General features: G+C 38.0%; 1 non-coding gene and 1 pseudogene across 1 annotated transcript; both read left to right on the top strand.

The window, feature by feature from the left end:
• The window catches only part of LOC127791552 (cellulose synthase-like protein E1), an 84,443-nt pseudogene extending 61,259 nt beyond the window's left edge, over positions 1-23,184 (top strand).
• Positions 12,586-12,693, top strand: LOC127792727 (small nucleolar RNA R71). The gene has a single exon (XR_008021197.1). It is a non-coding gene; the product is annotated as a small nucleolar RNA R71 (small nucleolar RNA).
• Positions 23,185-23,808: the final 624 nt, after the last annotated feature.

Below are 23,808 nucleotides of genomic sequence, written 5' to 3' on the forward strand. Positions count from 1 at the left end.
CTTAACCAACACATCTTCTAGGACTCCAGTGGGGTGTGCAGTACTTCTATTGGCCAGCTGGACAACCACTCCTGTTGGCTTCAAAGGACCACACTGCAATGAAGATATATATAGAGTTAGGCATGACATTAATGGATGCACCTAAATCTAGTAAAGCATTGCTAAATTGCATGTCTCCTATAATACAAGGAATGGAAAACGTCCTTGGATCTTTACACTTTGCTGGCATGGCAGGTTGGATAAGGGCAGAGACATTTCTCCCAAGGTTGATCTTCTCATTCCCCTTAAGCTTCCTCTTGTGAGTACACAAATCTTTGAGAAATTTTGCATACTTGGGGATCTACCTAATGTCTTCAAGGAGGGGTATGTTGACTTCCACTTTCTTGAATGTCTCTAAAATCTCTTTATCTAATTCGACCTCTGCTCTTTTCTTGTTTTGCGTTGCTCGATGTGGGAATGGCAGGGGCTGGTTGCTGGAAGACTCTCCTTGTTCTTGATAGCTGGAGTTTGGCTGCTTGGCTTCTTGGATTGAGGAGGGTTGCTGCTCTTTGCTACCCTCTACATGTTGCTTCATGTTTGATGATGGTGGAGGGGTTGGGATGATTACTTCTTTCCCACTTCGAAGCATGATGGCACTAACATTATGTAACACCCCCTCTCCTAGAACTGCCCGAGAAGAGGTGCTACGGGGAAAATAAGATAAACTAACTGATAAAATGAAATCTGATACCATAACTGAACATCTCAATCAACTGGAATAAAAACTCTGAGTCAATACAGACTAAAAGCCATAAACTTTGTCTGAGGGACAATCCCTCAACTGAAATATAAAATAGATTTAAACTGAGAAAACACTATAAAACTCAACAGACTCCCAGACATCTTTTATCTTGAGCGGCTCCACGTACACACACTACTGAATACTGCTGCTAGGCCCCACATCTGATACTCCCCTGATAGAACCTGGAGGGGGGAAGAGTACAAGGTGAGCTACAAAAGCTCAGCAAGTAATAAGCTGGAAAGAATACTGAAGCTGAATCGAAGAATATCGATACTGGAAAATAACTGACTGGACTTGTACTGTATAATCACTGTCTGTTTGCATTAGTAAAAATGTAATGCACATAAACTGTAAACTAAATGCAGGTATGCAACTTTGGCTCATAGGCCCACATAATCTGATAATACATACCTATCTGATCTGAACCTGCATACATAAAAACTGTAAGCACATTCTGTGGGCAAAGCCCTAGCCCCCTGGTTGCCACCAGGCGAGCAACTCATAGACTGAGTTGAAACTGAAACTGATGGGATCCCCGCGGACAAGCCGCCTGGCGCGCATAATGCAATGCAATGCTCACATAAATGCTGGCACACGATATGTAGTGCTCCATATAAAGTCATGCTCAATGCTCATACAAAAGTATGTATGCACATAATCTCACAAAACAATACTGACCATGTCATAATGAACTGTTAAACATGGAATATAATTTTTACTAGAAATATTGAGATTCAAATATTCTGAAATTTCTGAGTATAGACATGGCATATTGGATCTTATCATATCTTGGCATAAAAATTCAATATTTGAATAATTGAATATTTATATTAAATTTAAGACTTGAATCAAGAATTTATTGGAAGCTATTTGGATGCCATTTGATACTATTTGGATGATTGAGAAAGTCTAAGGAGGAAATTTGAATGAAAAACAGCTCATTCGAATGAAAAAATGGATTTCAGCAAGCTCATTCGAATGGCAGAAAACTCATTCGAATGACAGAGACTCATTCGAATGACTGATGATATTCAAAGGCTATTCGGATCTGATCTGGGACTCATTCGAATGACTCTCAAATTCATTCGAATGAATTTTGAAAATTTTCAACTTTTGAACTGGCAAAATGCGACTCATTCGAATGCAACAGTAACCTTATTCGAATCAATTTGAAGATCATTCGAATGACAAGAAGGCTCATTCGAATGCTAAGCTACACAAAGCAACAACTTACTCACATCTTCAAGGGCTCATTCGAATGACAACAAGGCTCATTCGAATGACAGTCAAAAAACCTCAAAAATTCATACGAATGATACGATATCTCAGGACTCATTCGAATGACAAGGAACTCATTCAAATGACTGATACATTATAAGGGAAAAACATCACGATAACGCTGAAACTCATTCGGATGCAAGGAAACTCATTCGAATGACACAAGACTTATTCGAATGACTGGAATCTTATCGGATATACAGCTTACGATAACAGAGATCATAACTTGAATCAAAACTTATCTTCACTACATCATTCCAAAAGAAATCTTGGGAGAACAATCCCAATTGATAAATAAACAACTTGAGGATGAATTAAAGATCATTTCTGAAAGCAAACGCTGAAAGATTTATGCACCAGTTATCAAACTCACTGGGCATGGTTATAACTGCACATATACATACGCTTGCAAACTCAACTGATAAAGATCTGGGAACAAGAACGAAGAGTCTTGTTTAATCTGAGAATATATGCTAACATGATTTGGAGATCATATTTAAAAGAATTGCTATAAGAATTATGCATAACTTATTCATGCACTCACTGTTATACACACACACATATAGACATATATATACGTGCACTGTCTGTAATCAACTGAAACTCAACAAAAGAGTTACTGAAAAATTGAGATTACTCATTGAATCATGATCCCGTAAGAATGTTTTACAAGGATAGATGCTTGCTCAATGAAGCCTTTGATACGCTAATCTAACACGCATATAGGAATATATATAAACTGGTTGATAAACTGAGAATTCATTGAAGCGCTGGAATAAACTGAGAACAAACTACTATGAATCTGTAATGAAAGGAATTACAGATAGGATACTTGCCTTATGCTAACTCTGATCGGATCAACGATTGCAACGAAAATCTCTTAAGCAATCTCACTGTTAAGTTTCTTCTTTCTCTTGTTCTTCACACGGCGTGAAGAAAAACTAATGCTAATGGATTAATATATACACTTGAAACCCTAGATCAGACTCCTTCATGGCTTGAAACTCTTCTCTCAACATAACTAGGAGACTTTAATCCCAATCTCCTCACAGACGGATTTGTCAATCTCGTAACCACAATAACTTTACTTAATAATTAAATTCTAATAACAAATCCTCAAATGACCAATATGTCCTTGCATTTAATCTTCACAAATAAATAAATAATTAAATGCTATTTAAAAGCTATTTTCTCAATTAAAATCTCTAAATTGCCATATTAATAATTAATTGGCAAAATCCTCCAAACAATACTAATTAAGAAATTCAATAATTTCTAAATAAAATCTAAACCCTCTAATGGGTCGTTACAATTTCTCCCCTCCTTAAAAGAATTTGGTCCTCCAAATTCGTATTTGGTTTCTCAAACAACGAGGGGTAAAGACTCCTCATCTCTTCTTCTTATTCTCCCATCGCCCCTTTTGACGAGTGTCGATGCCATTGCACTTTTCACGAGAGGAATTGATCGATTCCTCAAAATCTTTTCTTTTCACTCTAGAATACTGATAAGCATCTCTTCATAAGACAACTTCTCTAATTTCAAGATTCTGAAAATCAATCACGTGCTGAGGATCTGGTACATACCTCCTCAACATCGAAACATGAAACACATTATTAACATGGGACAACTGAGGTGGCAAAGCTACCTCACATGCCAAGGTCCCTATCCGTCTCAAAATCTCAAACGGACCAATGTAACGGGGACTAAGCTTCCCTCTTACGCCAAATCTCCGCACACCTTTAATAGGCTTGACTCTCAACCAAACATGGTCGCCTACCTCAAACTCAAGGTCTCATCGTCTCTTATCTGCATAGCTCTTATGTCTGTCTTGGGCTCTTTTCATTCTAACTTTGATCACTCGGATCTTTTCTGTCGTCTACTCAACAATTTCAGGACATAATAAAGCCCTATCACCAATCTCTTCCTAACATATTGGCGATCGACATGGTCGCCCATACAAAGCCTCTTACGGACATTCCAATACTTGAATAGAAACTATTATTATAGGCAAATTTTACCAAAGGTAGATACTCATCCCAACTACCTTGAAAGTCTAGAACATAAGTTTCCAACATGTCTTCAAGAGTCCTGATAGCCCTCTCTGACTGACTGTCTGTCTAATGATGAAATGTTGTGTTGAACTTCAACTGAGATCTCAATGCATCATGCAAAGCTCCCCAAAAATGAGAATTAAAATGAGGATCTTGATCTGATACAATGCTGGATGGAACACAGTGTAACTTCACGATCTCCTCAATATAAATTCTGGCAAATCTATTCAATGGATAAGTCTTCTTGATAGGCAGAAAATTGGCTGATTTAGTCAAACGATCAACACTCACCCATATAGCATCGTAGCCTCTAGTCATCTTGGGTAACCCATCACAAAATCCATAGCAACATTATCCCACTTCCACTCTGGAATAGGTAATGGAACTAATAAACCTACAGGTTTTCTAACATTCCACTTTATCTTGCTGGCATACTAAACACTGTGAAACATATCTACTTACATCTTTCTTCATACCACTCTACTAATACTATCACTTAAGGTCGTGGTACATTTTCGCAATACCTGGATGAATAGTGTAATGACTCTTCTGTCCTTCATTCAAAATCCCTTGCTTAAGATTCCCATCATTGGGTATACAAATAAGTCCCTAAAATAAGAGTATACCATCACGCCATAGAGTATATCTCAAAGGAGAAAATTTCTCAATATCTGCTTAAATTCATGCCAACTTCTCATCTTCTGATTGCTGGTCCTTGATTAAATCAAACAACTCGGGTTGTACCCTCATATAAGCACAACTCATCACTGATCTATCTTCTGGGGCTGAAATAGATAGAGTACTCAATTGCTCCAATAACTTCCATTCTTGACCTATCCTCCTAACCATAGAAGCTCCTCACCGACTCAAAGCATCGGCTACTATGCTAGCCTTTCCTAGATGGTATGGAATCCTCATAGTCAAAGTCTTTAAATAACTCGACCCAACGTCTCTGCCTCATGTTCAATTCTTTCTAGGATAGAAGAAAATGTAAACTCTTATGATCTCTATAAATCTCAACCTTCTCACCATATAAATGGTGCCTCCATATCTTTAATGCAAATATTGCCGCTGTCAACTCTAAATCATGAGTAGGGTAGTTCACCTCGTGTTTCTTCAATTATCTAGATGCATAAGCATTAACTCAACCTTATTTCATCAATTCGCATCCCAATCCTAAATGGGAGGCATCACTATAAATGGAATATTTCTCTCCACTTCTTATAATGACTAAAACTAGTGCAGTGGTCAACTTCTGCTTTAATTCTTGGAAAGCACATTCATTCGTGACATTCCATTCAAACTTCTCTCATTTCCTTGTTATCTTAGTCATAGGGGAAGATAAACGAACAAACCCCTCAATAAATCGCCTATAATAACCTGTAAGTCCCAGAAAACTACATATCTCAGTCACTGTCGTCGGCCTCAGCCAATCCATAACTTCTTTAGTCTTGTCTAGATCCACTGAAATACCATCTCCTGACACCACATGGCCTAGAAATCCAATTTGAGTGAGCCAAAACTCACACTTACTAAACTTGACATACAGTTGCTCTTCTCTAAGCCTCTACAGTTCCAAAGTAAAATGCTCTGTATACTCATCTACACTGGGTGAGTAGACTAGGATGTCATCGATGAAGACAATAATGAAACAATCTAGGTACTCACGTAGAACTCGATTCATCAAATCCATGAAAACAACTGGAGCATTCGTTAACCCAAATGGCATCACCACAAACTCATAGTGTCCATAGTGAGTCCTGAAAGCAATCTTTTGAATATCATTATCTCTGACTCGCACCTGATGGTATCCCGATCTCAAATCTATCTTCGAGAATACCTTAGCTCCTCACAACTGATCTAACAAGTCATCTACTCGGGGTAAAGGGGTACTTCTTCTTTACTGTCACCTAGTTCAATTGGCGATAGCCAATACATAGTCTCAAAGATCCATCTTTATTCCTCACGAATAATACTGGTATCCCCCACGAGGATAAACTGGGTCGGGTGAAACCCTTATCTATTAATTCTTCTAACTGGGCTTTCAACTCCTTTAGCTCATTAGGTGTCATTCGATATGGATCCTTAGAGATAAGCTGCGTACTAAGCAATAACTCAATAGTAAACTTTGCTCCTCTCCGAGGAGGTAATCCTGATAATTCATTAAGGAAACATCTGAGAAATCTTGTACTACCGGCACCTCAAACAAGTTCCTCTTGCTTCCCTCATCCGAGGTAACAAAAACTAGGTAAACTTCACATCTATCATGCATCAACTTCTCTACTTTCATCATTGAGATCATAGGAATCGTAGCCATAGGCTTAACTCCTTTATATATCTGAACTGGCTGTCGAGGTAGATCAAATTCAATAATCTTCTATCGATGGTCAATTCTTGCATAATGCCATGATAATCAATCCATGCCAAGGATCAAACCAAAATCTCTAAGTCTCCAAATAACTTCTTATCATATACCTGCTCCATTCTTGGCTGCTTGTGTCGTCTTCCACTCATTACTATCTCTCTCAATAGCATATGCTCACTGAACTATCGTGGCATAATCCACACTCTAAGCTCCTCTAAAAGCGTGGATAACATCAACACACAATCCTCTCTGAAATTTAACAGCCTTCTAAACTTCAGTGGACACCAAATTTAAGGCCTATCTAGTCAAGGCTATAAACTCTGCCTCACCTTGGGCCACTATCTTGGTACCTTACACCAACTCATCAAACTTAAAAAAATTTGGTCCTTGACCCATGCTAGGTAATAAGCGTCGTTGAATACTTACTAAAATTTGACCCATGTGGGTTCTTGATTACCAATCTTCTGGAGGGCAGTCTCCCACCATCTCTCGACATCGCTGCTAAACAAGAATGTGCTAAGTCACACTCGGCGATCGTCCATACAATTGATAGCATCCAATTCTCAACTGCTGCTGCATCTTTGCCTCTATAGAATGCTGATGGTCAGAATGCGGTGAAATCCTTTAATAACTGACTCCCTGTATCTGCCTCCACAACTAGAGTTGCTGGAGCGACTGGCTTATCACCTCTACTATCTCCTACTTCTTGGGGAACTTGTGATTCCTGTTGGAAATGTATGCCCTAAAGACACGTTTTGTTTAATTTATGGTAATGATGTTTCTTTTATTCAGTTTATGGCACATATATTATTTGCATTTAATTGTTGGAAAGGTGTCCATGCTATTAAGTAAGTGATTCATGTGATGGGTCGTTCTTCACAGTTAGGCATGAATCATGGGTACTTAATAAGCAAGAAAATATAACTCTTGATCTTTTGATAGAACTGGGCATTCTATCATGATAAGATCATTGTGCAATAGATCCTAATGGAGGATGGCTTGCCTTAGCCAGTAAACAGTCCGTTTACTCTAATTGTACAAGCGCATTTGGAATGCGTAGAGTGGACCTGTGATAGAAGCTAATGACAAAGTACTAATTATCATGGAGCTAGTCTATCACTGCTACTACGTGGACGAGTACTCTAATACTTGAGTATTAGTTGGTGGTCTAGTGAACCTAGATCTATATTCTTGGATTCATTGTAAGTGAGGTCTATCAAAGATCAATATCTTTTTGAGTTGGGAGTATGGTTTCTAATTAGCTAAGACAGACTATTACAAGATAGTTTCTGTGATTCACCCCCTTGTGATTGTCCAAGAATAATCGAATAATCCAGGGCCCTGGGAACGTGACTTAAGAGTGTGTGCTTCTGGGTAGCTCCCAGTGATAAGCAAGTACATTCGAGTAGTCACGGATTATTGGACTAGTGATCTAAGGATGGTAGAAGTCATTTAGAAAGGTGTTAGTACATTATTCCTTTCTAAATGATGGGTGTTACGCAGAGGGGTATTTTCGTCATTACACTAGTAGGTCAAAGACATGGCATATGCAAAATTATTCGTGGGGTCAGTGTTACCATATGGTGATAGTTGGAACACTTAGAATGACAAAAATATAGCTACTAGGTAGCAGGGATATTTTGGTCATTTTAGCAGCCGTGAATAATTTGTCTTTTGGTCCCCGGGGTAGCTCGATGTAACTCATGTATTTTTAATACATTTGGCTTGTTGGATGAATTACATTAAGAGAGAGTTATTTTATTTAGAATGGTCCATTGGGCTAAAATAAAATAATAGTTCATTAGGGTTTTAATTAATTAATTGGGCTAACCCAATTGGAAAATTAATTAAAAGGTCTTGGCCCGTTAGGGTTTGGCCCACTAGGGTTTTAACCCTAGGGTTCTCCCTATATATATCTCTCTTTAGTTGTTTTTCATCCAAGTCGTTTTTTATTCTCCTTCACCGAAGAGAGGCCACGAGTTCGAGTCATACTCCGGAAGATCGAAAGGGGGCGTTTGAGTTCTGATGCGACGGAGCCGAAGGCTAACAGGACAGCCGTCGTCTCCTCCACGCGAAGAAGCTCCCATCGCTCCATTCCGTCCGGTAATCCGCCGTAAAAGTAAGTCTCCTAGACTCTAACCAATACGAGGATCGATTTTTATTTTAAAACGCTTCCGTTGCATGCTATTGATCCTCGTTCATGATCCTCCAATTCCTTTACCTGATTAGTAACTAGGGTATCTATTACCCTCATCAATCCTGCTAACATACTTCACATCTCGGCCATTCCCTGCCGTAGATCATGACTAGACTCTCCTAGTGAGCCTAGTGTGGACACTGGAACCTCGTCTTCCATAGAAGCAGCCTTACTGCGAGTACGGGGTCATCCACCTCTATTACTCATCTTTCTGCATCACCACTTAGGGTTAGAATACTGCTAATTGGGCCAACATATCTAACTGTTGGACACAAGTCCTAACTCTATCCAACATCCTATGTGTGTACGGGAGACTCCTCAAAACACCGCTCTGATACCAATACTGTAACACCCCCTCTCCTAGAACTGCCCGAGAAGAGGTGCTACGGGGAAAATAAGATAAACTAACTAATAAAATGAAATCTGATACCATAACTGAACATCTCAATCAACTGGAATAAAAACTCTAAGTCAATACAGACTAAAAGCCATAAACTTTGTCTGAGGGACAATCCCTCAACTGAAATATAAAATAGATTTAAACTGAGAAAACACTATAAAACTCAACAGACTCCCAGACATCTTTTATCTTGAGCGGCTCCACGTACACACACTACTGAATACTGCTGCTAGGCCCCACATCTGATACTCCCCTGATAGAACCTGGAGGGGGGAAGAGTACAAGGTGAGCTACAAAAGCTCAGCAAGTAATAAGCTGGAAAGAATACTGAAGCTGAATCGAAGAATATCGATACTGGAAAATAACTGACTGGACTTGTACTGTATAATCACTGTCTGTTTGCATTAGTAAAAATGTAATGCACATAAACTGTAAACTAAATGCAGGTATGCAACTTTGGCTCATAGGCCCACATAATCTGATAATACATACCTGTCTGATCTGAACCTGCATACATAAAAACTGTAAGCACATTCTGTGGGCAAAGCCCCTAGCCCCCTGGTTGCCACCAGGCGAGCAACTCATAGACTGAGTTGAAACTGAAACTGATGGGATCCCCGCGGACAAGCCGCCTGGTGCGCATAATGCAATGCAATGCTCACATAAATGCTGGCACACGATATGTAGTGCTCCATATAAAGTCATGCTCAATGCTCATACAAAAGTATGTATGCACATAATCTCACAAAACAATACTGACCATGTCATAATGAACTGTTAAACATGGAATATAATTTTTACTAGAAATATTGAGATTCAAATATTCTGAAATTTCTGAGTATAGACATGGCATATTGGATCTTATCATATCTTGGCATAAAAATTCAATATTTGAATAATTGAATATTTATATTAAATTTAAGACTTGAATCAAGAATTTATTGGAAGCTATTTGGATGCCATTTGATACTATTTGGATGATTGAGAAAGTCTAAGGAGGAAATTTGAATGAAAAACAGCTCATTCGAATGAAAAAATGGATTTCAGCAAGCTCATTCGAATGGCAGAAAACTCATTCGAATGACAGAGACTCATTCGAATGACTGATGATATTCAAAGGCTATTCGGATCTGATCTGGGACTCATTCGAATGACTCTCAAATTCATTCGAATGAATTTTGAAAATTTTCAACTTTTGAACTGGCAAAATGCGACTCATTCGAATGCAACAGTAACCTTATTCGAATCAATTTGAAGATCATTCGAATGACAAGAAGACTCATTCGAATGCTAAGCTACACAAAGCAACAACTTACTCACATCTTCAAGGGCTCATTCGAATGACAACAAGGCTCATTCGAATGACAGTCAAAAAACCTCAAAAATTCATACGAATGATACGATATCTCAGGACTCATTCGAATGACAAGGAACTCATTCAAATGACTGATACATTATAAGGGAAAAACATCACGATAACGCTGAAACTCATTCGGATGCAAGGAAACTCATTCGAATGACACAAGACTTATTCGAATGACTGGAATCTTATCGGATATACAGCTTACGATAACAGAGATCATAACTTGAATCAAAACTTATCTTCACTACATCATTCCAAAAGAAATCTTGGGAGAACAATCCCAATTGATAAATAAACAACTTGAGGATGAATTAAAGATCATTTCTGAAAGCAAACGCTGAAAGATTTATGCACCAGTTATCAAACTCACTGGGCATGGTTATAACTGCACATATACATACGCTTGCAAACTCAACTGATAAAGATCTGGGAACAAGAACGAAGAGTCTTGTTTAATCTGAGAATATATGCTAACATGATTTGGAGATCATATTTAAAAGAATTGCTATAAGAATTATGCATAACTTATTCATGCACTCACTGTTATACACACACACATATAGACATATATATACGTGCACTGTCTGTAATCAACTGAAACTCAACAAAAGAGTTACTGAAAAATTGAGATTACTCATTAAATCATGATCCCGTAAGAATGTTTTACAAGGATAGATGCTTGCTCAATGAAGCCTTTGATACGCTAATCTAACACGCATATAGGAATATATATAAACTGGTTGATAAACTGAGAATTCATTGAAGCGCTGGAATAAACTGAGAACAAACTACTATGAATCTGTAATGAAAGGAATTACAGATAGGATACTCGCCTTATGCTAACTCTGATCGGATCAACGATTGCAACGAAAATCTCTTAAGCAATCTCACTATTAAGTTTCTTCCTTCTCTTGTTCTTCACACGGCGTGAAGAAAAACTAATGCTAATGGATTAATATATACACTTGAAACCCTAGATCAGACTCCTTCATGGCTTGAAACTCTTCTCTCAACATAACTAGGAGACTTTAATCCCAATCTCCTCACAGACGGATTTGTCAATCTCGTAACCACAATAACTTTACTTAATAATTAAATTCTAATAACAAATCCTCAAATGACCAATATGTCCTTGCATTTAATCTTCACAAATAAATAAATAATTAAATGCTATTTAAAAGCTATTTTCTCAATTAAAATCTCTAAATTGCCATATTAATAATTAATTGGCAAAATCCTCCAAACAATACTAATTAAGAAATTCAATAATTTCTAAATAAAATCTAAACCCTCTAATGGGTCGTTACACATTACCCCTCGGATTGGCAACTGGTTGTGAAGGAAGCTGCCCTGAACCTTGACTCCTTAGCTCATTGATGTTTGTAGCTAGCTAGCCTATTTGGGTCTCCAAATTCTGAATTGTGGTTTCTTTCTTTTGCTGGAATTGGAGTGTATTGGCTGCTAGTTGTTTAACAAGATCATCCAAGCTAGGTTCAGACTTGGGTAATGGAGGTGCTTGTTGCATGGCTTGATTCGGCCTTGGTGGTGGAGCATGGTTGCTGGAAATTGAAGGATGGAACCTCTGCTGAAATGGTTGATTCTGGTATGGCTGTTGCTGCTGTTGCACATGTTGATTGGAAGGGCCGCCATATCTGAGGTTCGGATGGTCTCTCCAACCTGGATTGTAGGTGGGGGAAAATGGATCATATCTGTTTGGAGGTTGTGGTTGGCTGTGCTGCTGGTTTTGGAATGGTCTACCAGGAAAAATGCCTGCACAGGTCTCATTATTTTCTTACAACTGTGGGCATTGGTCTGTTATATGGGATGGCAAGGAGGAAATGCCACAAAGCTGCTGCTGGGGTTGCTTTCTCTCTAATGCCAACTGGCTGACCATGGAAGCTAATTCCTCAAGCTTGTTTTCTATCCTCTGCTGGTTCATAGTGGCAGCCACACTGACTTCATTGATGGCTTTTGTAGGAGTGTTAATTCTGGTGCCAAACTGCTGGGCATTTTGTGCCATCTTTGATATCAGCTCTTGTGCAGCTGCTGGGGTCTTCTCTGCCAAGGCTCCTCCACTTGCAACATCTACCAAGTACCTGTCCATGGGGATTAGACCTTCATAGAGATATTGAATTAGGAGTTGGTCACTTATCTGATGGTGAGGACAACTGGAACACAACTTCTTGAATCTCTCCCAGTACTCATGTAGAGTCTCACCACTCATCTATCTTATACCACAAATTTCCTTCCTTATGGATGCTATTCTGGAGGCTGGGAAGAATTTTTCCAAGAAGATTCATTTCAATCCATCCCAGCTGGTAATGGCAGCTGGTGGCAGGTAGTAGAGCCAATCCTTGGCGGATCCATCAAGTGAGAATGGGAAGGCTCTCAGCTTGATTTGCTCTTCATCTACTCCTTGTGGCCGCATGGTTGAGCAAACAACATGAAACTCTTTAAGATGCTTGTGTGGATCCTCTCCTGCAAGACCATGAAACTTGGGCAACAAATGGATCAGTCCAGATTTGAGTTCAAAGTTAGCATCCAACTGTGGGTATTGAATACATAGGGGCTGATAATGCACATCAGGTGCAGCCAGCTCTCTAATGGTTCTACCATCCAAATGACCATGATTTACATTACTTCCATGATTTCCATTACCATTATTTCCATTACCATTATCTGCCATATTGGTGAATTCTGGAATAGGTTCGGATGAAGTATTAGACACACTGTTAGGGTTAATCCTATCCCGAGACTTAAGCTCTCTAGCTTGCCTTCTAAGAGTGTTCTCTAATTCAAGATCCAAGTCAAGTAATTTTTTCTTAGAGGACCTGGTCATGCACTAGAGATCAGCACAAAAACAGCACACAAAATGGCCTATGCATACCAAGAACTCAAAAACTCAAAAACACAAAAACATAGAAACACAAAAACATGTCAAACAAGAAGCCTTTAAATGATTTTTTTTATGCAATTTTTCACAAAATTTCAACACAAAAACATTGAGGGACCTAAAAACACTAAAAACCACACAAAATTAGCCACTGAGAAACACAAAATGGCCCAAAAAGTGGTTTAAACGTTGGAATTTGGCCAAAAAATGGTCTCCTCACTAAAATAGTGACTCTTGATCCTCACACCCCCATTTCTTTGAACACCAAAAATCAGCTCAATCGGAGCAAGTGGAAGGCTGTGAACAGTAACCGAGAAAACTGATTTCCCTCAAAACCGGCTCCTATTTTTCCTCAAAAACCACTCTATATGCAAGAGAACATCAAGGGGGGCATATGGACATGAAAGAATATCAAGTAGGGATGAGAAAGCAAGAGGATAGAACCGGTATCTCGAGCTCAATCCTTAAATATTGCTATCTGTCATGGAGGTGGTCAAAACCGCTGTTAAATGGAAGGCTGCTGTGGCTGATCATCTCTTGGTTGCAGCTGTTGGTGCCTATCTGCCAAACGAAAAGGGAGATTAGTGGGGAAGGGAAAGACAACGTTAAATGGAATGTTAAAAGAGAGAAAATAAAAGGAAAAGGTGAAAAGGAAAAACAGAATATCCTCTTGGTCAGGTGATCTGCTGTCAGAGGCAGAAAAGTGGGCTTCAACTTTCTCTAAATAAAGGAAAAACGGTTATGCTCCTGATCTACTGCAGCCCCTTTTTTGTTGGGTTGTCTACTTGCTGTGAGCTTGCTTTTCAGCACCTATCAGAGCACATGAAGATCAGACAAGAACACAATGTAGTGATGCTGAAAACCAGACCAGAGAAGGACTGCAGGTGTCTTTTTGCTTTTTCAGTTGCTGCAGGGTTGCTTTTCCAGTTGCAGGTCGTGCAGCCCTCTCCAACAGCCACTTCTTTGTTCAAAAATAATTCTAGAAACAAGAAAATAGAAAGGAAAATACACACACACAAAAAGAAGATCGAAAAGGCAAATAAGGCTTTTCTGTTGCTGCTTGCTATCAAGAACAGAACATAATAGCTCTTCAAGTTTGTGAGCAACAACTGATAACCTTATCACCAAGAACACAAAACAGAAAAAACACTCAAACAAGAAAACAAAACAAACAGAAAATAGGGTCGGTCCTCTATGTTTTTAGAAGAAAAACTTGGCTCCTCGGCAACGGCGCCAAAATTCTGGCCGGCTGTCGAACCACTCCAGAATTAGTATCTATATATCTCTTCTCTTCTCTTCTCTAGTTTGCAGCAAAGTGCACCCTAGGTCGTCTCTCACAAGGAGCCTCACCTTCTTCTACCAACAAGGAGAACCAATACAAATAACAGTTTGTTTACAGGGGGGGGGGTTGACAGAAAACTAAATAACAAAATAGAAAACACAAGGATGGATGAAAATCACTAAGTAAAATGCAACCAGCTGTGTATTTGTCCCCTATGTGAAATCTTCCTCGTCCAACCTATAAATCTTGGTTTGTTAGATGTTTTAATCTTCAGACATCAAACTTAAAGCATCCCCAACAACCGTCCAAGGATTAGAATGATTGGAATAACAAAATGAATACAGAAATCTCTTATAAACAAAATGCAACCATTCACTCTCTATTCAACCTATCCGGAGCTATGCAAGAACAACCATTCAAGCACATTTTATTCACTTCCGAGATGTTATACCAACCGGCTACAACATGCTGTTCTCTTAAGCATTTAACAGAAAATGAATCCATGCAAATTCACACAAACCTGCCATGAACTCCATGCATTCACAAATCTGCTCAAACTAAACCAAATGGAAATGAATAAGAAACAAACAACAAACCAGGTTTTTGTAGCTCATCCGGGACTCAGATTCCACATGGGTTCAAGATACACAACCAGTTACAATAGCTCTAGCCTTTCATTGCAGCAAGGAAAACAAAATGGAGACAAAAAAATGAAGAAAAACAGAAAATGCTAACAACAATAAAAACGGCCAGAATCTCTTCTCCTTCTCTCCTCCCTCTCTTCCCTTGGAAATAAGTGCTAAGAGCCTTAAATACATGGCTAAGAAAGGAAGAGCTAAGAAGGCTAGCGTTGGGCCTAGCCCAACAAAAAAGCAAAGAAATATGTGAGCCCACAACAGCAAAATCGAGCAGCCCAAATCTGCTCCTTGAAAGTGAGCCCAAGCTCCTTTAGATGAGTCCCACAATTGCCCAAAGCCGGCCTACCCTCATGAAGTCTGAAATGAGCTACTTCAAGTCTTTTCCAGCTGCTTCTCTAGCCCATCCAATATTCCCTAAAGCTAAGCAAGCTTAGATCCATAGAAGTAAGATAGAAAATAGTGTAAGGATGATTTGAAGTATAATAAAATAGAAACCATGAAAGATTAGCAAAAAATTACTTCAAATGGCGTAATAAGACTAAGGTGAAATGCCAAAATATAGCATAAATGTACATGCTATCAAGGGGTCGACTAGGCCATATTCGAGGCGGCCAGGGGTCGCCTAGTGCCTCACCGGCACCTAGGCGGTCGCCTAGGCCGATTTTTAGAACACTGGTTGGTAGATTGATTTATTTGTCACATACTAGACCGGACATTGCTTTTGTAGTAAGATTGATAAGTCAATTCATGCATAGTCCCACGGAAGAACATATGCAAGTTGTGAGGAGAATTTTGTGCTATCTAAAGACTACACTTGGTAAAAGGATCTTATTCAAACCAGGGAATGAATTAGATGTTACTGGATACACTAATGCAAATTATGGAGGGTCTTTGACTAATAGAGGCTCCACAACTAGTTATTGTGTATTTCTTGGAAGGAATTTAGTGTCATGGAGAAGTAAGAAGCAGGGTATAGTAGCTAGATCTAGTGCTGAGACTGAATTTCAGGCAAGGGCACTAGGTTTATGTGAACTATTATGGCTGAGAATCATTTTGGAAGACCTAAGAATTTCTAATAGTTGGCCAATCAAATTATGTTGTGATAATAAATTAGTCATAAGTATTACACATAATCCTGTGCAACATGATAGAACCAAGTATGTGGAGATAGACATACATTTTATTAAAGAGAAGCTAGAGGTTGGGTTCAATTGCGTTCCCTATGTGCCATCCAAACAACAGCTAGTTGATCTTTTGACAAAGCGGCTGCCCACTGAGCTATTTGAAGAATTGGTGTGCAAGTTGGGAATGGTTGATATCCATTCACCAGCTTTAGGGGGAGTAATAAATTTCATGGAATGATTAGTCAAAGTATCCTAATTTGTCTGATTGGATTTGGCTAATTGGCGGATCATCATTTTTGGAGATTTCTAAATTTAGGTTTAGGGAACTTTCCTAGTCTAGTTTAGTAGATTTCCTGTAACACCCCATTTTCTAGGCGTGTGACAATTTTAGGATAATAAATTTTTTCTTTCAAATCTAATTGCTAAACCATATCATTCCTTATATTCATCCCAAATTTTTCATTCATCTATCTCGAATGAGAATCATCATAAACATTAAATGCGGAGACTAAGAATCGAACCTAACTTTAACATTAACCATAAATAAGGTTATACATCATTATTCCTCAAAACATTCAGAATTTAAATTAACAAAACTTAAATACATAGGCTACATAACATACAATCAATACATCATGCACTTTGCTAAGTGTCATTTCAGGCCTCTTTCATCCTTATTTTTGCTACAATTTCCATCTGAAACGTTCGAATATTCCAGAGGTAAAACTCAGGTTAGATAATGAATCACATAAGTAAGGGTACAAAATCATATTCTATGCATGCATGCAATATGCAAAATATCCTTTTCTTTTCGTTTGAGTCAAACGCACCTTAATGCTACTCCCCATTTTTACGACTTCCTTACCATGTCGAGATATATGGATGCACCCTTGGTAGAGCAATGGTGACGACCCGTACTCTCAAACAGGTGCGATACATGATTAACAATATTATCGTGAACATATGCACATTTTATCATAACATGTAAAGGCAATCTACATGACATTCACATCAAGACATGACAACATGATAAAATAATTTACATAAAATTGGGTTTAGAGTCGGACCACTTATCTCAAGCGTATCTCAAAATATCTTGATTCTCGTGCCAGCCTTCTGATGTACTCAATTCATGACCTCAACATACCCTGGCCATCATATTTATTCAAGAATATCAATATTCTATTTTTCTTAATTTGTCCATAATTTTCTTCTATTTCTTCCTATTTTCCTCAGTAATTCCACACTAAATAATTTCTCAAACATTTTCCCAATTTTTCCACTACCGTAATTTATAAAAATAATTTCTGAAAAAAATCACTCACCTTAACTCAGCCTCTCAGGCTTCCTCGATATGCGTGCCTTGACTTCAAAATGCGTGCCTGAATAATTTTTTGGCCTTGGGCATGCTCCTTAAGCTCCAAATTAATTCCCTATAATTTTTTGAAATTTTTGGAAGCTTTATCCTATTTTTCTCATATTTTTTTATTTTTCTTTCTTTTTCTTTTACTTTTTCTTTTTTTCTTTTTCTTTTTTCTACTCCTTCCTTCTTCTCCCTACACGCAAATAGCCATGCCCAGCTGCCACACTGTCATGCTACCAGCCACCACCGCTTACGCCGACTGTTGCCGTCCTCGCCGACCGCTTCCATCTGCCACGCAACACCCGACCACCACCGTTACCTGCCGGCCGCCCTCTGCTTGCCGTCCACCTGTTGCGTGCTGCCTCAAGTCGCCGCTTGCTATCACCAGTTGCTGCCTCCAGTCAGCCTTGGCTGTCAGCGACTAGTTATCTCTCCCTCTCTCTTTCTCTCTCAATCTCCTTACATTCTCCCTCTTTCTCGGCCACGTTCACTGCCTATTTATAGGCACCCAAAGCTTGCACTACACGAATGTATATATATAGAATGTATATATATATTATAGATCACAATCTTATCTCAAATCTTATACATTATCTACTCCAGATTTTCTTACAGATCTTCCTCAAATCCTGCTGCAATTAGCTTTCCAATCTTGCAGCCCATGCTTTGCTTCCTCTACTTCACGCACATGCATATATACATACTATATATTTTCATATTATATATACTACACCAATATATATGGAAATTACATATTTAAACCCTATATTGCATCCATATTTCGCTTGGGTAATTTTCTAACTGCAATTGCACCCTTAACCATTGAATTAATTTGCATTACAATACTAAAAATCTAAAATTAATAATTCTAAGACTTACTCGATAAGGACGATTTTGCCTCAGTGTACTCACCGGACTATTGTTTCATCCTGAAACCACCTCAGGGTTGATCCTTATATAAATCTGGGGGGCCCTTAGAGTTCCGTTGACTTTCCGAAAGTCTCTTATAACGATTCGATTTTTTTTGCCTAAATCACAGGTATACCAAAAATAGTCTCGATTCTAATTTCTTTTAATACCATAAATCCTATCTTAGAACGCTCGTCAATCCCATGTCCTTTTCCTCAGATATCTAAGATCTAAAGCATTCCCTGCGGTCGATTCAATATCTCATGATTGTGAAAAATTATATTATAATCCCAATTTATCTGAAATTTCACTTATAGCCCAAGATATATAAATTATACTCAAGTCTTTTTAAAATTCTCGGTGTTACATTTCCTATTTCTATATAGTCAATTCTTTCCTTTGTTTTTTTTTTCTCTTTCCTATGTTGTATAATCCTATCCATATAAGAGGACTTGTAGAGCTATACAAGAATTAAAGGAAGTTCCGTTCCCCCCCCCCCCCCCCCCCCCCCAAAATGCTCACTTCTTTGAATTAAGCTTTATTCTATAATGTCGAAGCGTTTTGAATATCTCTGAGAGATTCTTAACATGGTCTTTAACTTTGACATTTCAGGATAGTAAGTTATCGACATAAACTTCCATGTTCCTATCAATTTGAGATTTGAACATGAAGTTGATGGGTTGTTAATAAGTGACCACTTCATTCCTAAGACCAAAAGGTATGACAATATAACAATATAGTCCTCTGTCCATAAATAAAAATGATATGCTCTTTGTCTGCTTGAAACATCTTAAACTTGATTGTATTCAAAATGCACATCCATAAAACTCGTGTTGATTACCTAGCATGACATCTACCAATTAATCAATTTAGGATCCTTTATGGATGTTTTATTCTAGTAAGTGAAGTCCACACACATTCTCTAGTCACTATTAGCCTTCTTCATGAGGATGACGTTGGAGTCCTAAGTTGGTGAATGGGATTCTCGAATGAATCCCGCTGCCTGATCTTTGTTAACTTCCTTTTCAATGGCTTCTTGCTTTGTAACAGAGAAGATTCTTCTCTTCTAGACAACAAGCTTTATCTTTTGATAATGCTTGATGATTGCCCCTAAAAGGTGCACTCACATTAAGCATGTACCCCAAAAGATTCATTAAAGTTTTCAAAAACGTTTTTCAAATACATAATGTGCAACAAAAATAAAGTTTGTGTGATCACTTACGTGAAACTGTTTGCACAACCAAAAAGGGAAATTAAAAGTTCTTAGATGATAAGAAGAAACATTAGGATCAATTTAAATGTTTTCATTGCTCAACTTTGATTCAATCCACCTAGATAACTTAAGAAAATGTGGAATTTAAATTAGTGTGGCCCACTAAAGGTATTTGGAATGTGATGCACAAGATGGGAAACCTCTAAATTAAAAGGGGAATCTAATTGTTGATAGTGCAATATATTTGTTGTGGGATGCCCTAAAAAATTCCTAAGTATTTTGCATATCCCCAGATGACCTCAGAGAGTCTCCCGAACAAGTGTCCCCTAGAGTCCTCGGAGAGTCTTCAGGACGTTGAGCCTCAGCATTGCATGGCCCAAAAATTTACCCAGAGTCTTCTGGCCCCAGTTCAGCCGGTGGCTCCGAAAGAGTCTTCGGACCCACCTAGAGGAAACTCATTTGAGGCACTTTCAGCCCGAAGACCCTCCAAGCCCTCCGACCTCACCCAATGCATCTCTCCGAAGAGTCTGAAGTCTTTCATTCGTAGACCCCACCAAGTGTATAAATACTCGCTTGCTCCAAGGCAAACGAATTCTTTGGGATTCCCTCGGACCTTTTTAAGATCTCCCGGACCTCTTAGAACATATTGAGACTGTTCACTATATAGGACCCCTACTCTGGAGATTTAAGACTATATCTTGACCCATCGAAGGCTTACTCCCCTGAAGACCTATACTAGACATGCTATATATATATATTTACATACATCTGCATCCCATTTTCTAGATATTAGTATCTAACTTAGGCATCGGAGGACCCGTGTGGGGAAGATCCTCGCATGCTTTCTAATCGTCTTTGTGCTGCATATACCCACAAGCCCTCAAGGACCATACCTCAAAAACTCTTAGAACAGTTCCCCAGAAGATCCCAAAGACAGTCATCCGAAGACCCTCCAGACCCATCTGGAGACGGCTCCCCAAAAAGCCCCAGGGTCAGTCTACCTCGAAGACTCCTAAGACCCTCCAGGAATCCCAAAGCCTCAGTCTTTCTCTGGTCGAATCCTAGTTTCCGTTTGACCCTGGCAGCCCTCTCGATTTTCTCAACAACTCTGCCCTACTTCTTCCCAAGACAAATAAATTTAATTATTGTAGTTAAGAAACAACAATATTTATGTTTAAAAAAAAAAAACCCTAAATTTTTGGGTTGGTAACATGCCTAAAAGATGTGGGTGTTACATCTTTGATTTTACTTTAAATTGGTTCACATTTCCTAATCAACTCAATATTTTACTTTAGCCTTTAGATGACTCAAGTTGCTTTCATATCAACGGATGAATTTGCAAAGTGCACAACTTATTCGCTTTAGATTACATCTAGCTTATTGGTTATTTTTTCTAGGACTTTCATTTCTTCATATTTCTTCCTCACTTAAAATGTTCTATAGATTTGGCTTTATTTCATTAAATCTCCCCAACAATGGTGGTAGTACCCACCCCCACCCCCCTCTATTGTGTTTCTAAATCCCAATCAAGGTCAATCTAAGGTTTCAATCAGGTTTCCATCTTCGGATTGAAATCCAAACTTATGGGTTTGAAATCAAAATTTAATGGAATTTAATTTTGAAACCTTAAATCATTCTAAGGTTTCAATTTGAACCCTATATTTGAGGTTTCAATCTCATGGCATTATTTTTATTTTTTTAATTTTCTAAAACAAAAAGAAAGAGAAATATGTTTGCTAGGCATGTGGTTCAATCTAGTTCCAGTGTAGTCCAAATATAAATATGTATATGGGTTAAACCAATGGTGATCCTGTTAATTAAAACTATAGTATGGGTTCTCTCTCTCTCTCTCTCTCTCTCTCTCTCTCTCTCTCTCTCTCTCTCTCTCTCTCTCTCATGAGTGATTCTTTTATCTCCTAGCGTACACTATCATTGCTCACTCTAAAAATGAGGCAAAATGCCATGCCTTCTAAACACTACCCCTAATTCTTTGATTTCAATGGCTTTTGAAAGATATGGGTGTTCCTAATCATGTCACCACTTCCACTTCTTTTTTTTAACAAGGTGGTGACCTTTGTTTTTTTCATTGATTAATGGGGGTGGAGCTAATAATTAGGGTTATATTAGAATTGTTCGAATGATCGATGTGTCCTTGAACACACTAGGTGCGTGCACATTGCAAATGGCTTGTCGCTTTGTTCATCAACACTTAGTTCATGGAACGTTTAACTTTCTACTAATTTATTTATTGATCTACTTGTTCATAATTTTGGTAATGGTCATCGAGCTTGCCACTTCTAAATGTAACTTGCAAACTTAAGTTGTTACATCTCTCTTACAAACATAAGTTTCATGGGGAAGCTAGCATGATTTTAAGGGTTGATTAAATATTGATTATGTTTCATTATGTAACTTTATTATATGGATTATATAGTAATAATATAGGTCCCTGTATAGTTAAACATCATAGTGTGCAATACATATAGATTCCTTTTGGTTTTCTTATTTCTCATTTGTTTTATAATTTGCTACATACATATTGATTTTGGTTTGCAATGCATACTAATGTTAGCTTATTTCGTCTGGTTTACTTGTTTACCCTTTGCTTTTACTAACAAGCTAAAATGTAGGTCTCAAGCCCGTGGTTACTACCATTTATGTACGTGATAATTTGCGTAAACATATACAGTTTGGTTGAGTTTCTATGGTGTCAAGGCACAATCTTAGGATGGTGGAACGAACAGAGAATGTGGCTCTATAAGAGAACGACCTCCTATCTATATGCCTATGTTGATGTCATCTTAGGGTTACTTGGTCTTTCAATGACATCTTTTGTGGTCACAAAGAAAGTGTTTGATCCAGATGTGTCCAAGAGATATGAGCAAGAGGTGATGGAGTTCGGAACCTCTGTTCCCATGTTTACCATTTTGGCAACACTAGCTCTACTCAACTTATGCTCGTTAATCTGGGTAGTCAACAAAGTGTTACTCACAAAGGATGGACTTATGCTTTGTAAGACCATGGTTTTACAGATTCTACTATGTAGCCTTCTTGTTGTCATTAATTTGCCATTATACCAAGCTCTTTTCCTCTGAAAGGATAAAGGTAACATGCCCGGCTCTATCACAACAAAATCGACCTTTTTAGCTCTCTTTATTTGTTCTTGTTTTGTGTTCTTGTACTAGATTTGATATTCAACTGAATATCTATCCTTTTAAGATTATCGGAACCTTCATTCAACTTGGATACTTTATTGAATTTGGACAATTCTAACTACATTGCATGGTTAAGCAAAGTCTAAAATACCAGCTCCAAGTTGTACTCGCAGTACAAATATATATTTTGTGAAGTAAATGATCAAATTGTCTCTTGAACTTTATTTTTAATGTCAATCTTAAGTTTTTTGTTTTAGTTATGTAAGTTATTTGACTTTAAAATTGAAGTCAATATAATCTCATCAAATTATTTCTTTACGTTATTGCATTCTAGTTCTCTTAATACTATAAAAACAATTAATAAATAATAAAAAGAGAAAAAAATGTTTATCATATATGAAACCTGTGTTCTAACTTTTTCCCAGCAAAAACAAGAACATGTATTCTAACTTTTAAAAGAATAATTAATAAAAGTAATATATAATTCATTAGAGGTAAATTTTTCTCCTTGTAGTTGCAAAAAAAAAATTCAATTTGGACAATAGTAATTATTTATAGCTTAAATATTTTAATCAATTAAATTGTAGTACATTGATGTTTAGAGGGGGCTAAGCCCATTAACAAAGCCCACAAAGGCTGAGCTCAAAAGATAAACCCACCATTAATGAAGCCCATGGAGTCAAGAAAATAGTAGGTCACGGGAGAAAACTTTAGGAGATCCTCTTGGAAAGAGGATCGTTGAGAGACTCTTAGAAAGCCATAGCACTAAGGCCTTTGAGAGAACTCGAAAGGTCTC

Source organism: Diospyros lotus, chromosome 15 (assembly GCF_014633365.1).
Source record: "Diospyros lotus cultivar Yz01 chromosome 15, ASM1463336v1, whole genome shotgun sequence".
In the NCBI taxonomy this organism is placed as follows: domain Eukaryota; kingdom Viridiplantae; phylum Streptophyta; class Magnoliopsida; order Ericales; family Ebenaceae; genus Diospyros; species Diospyros lotus.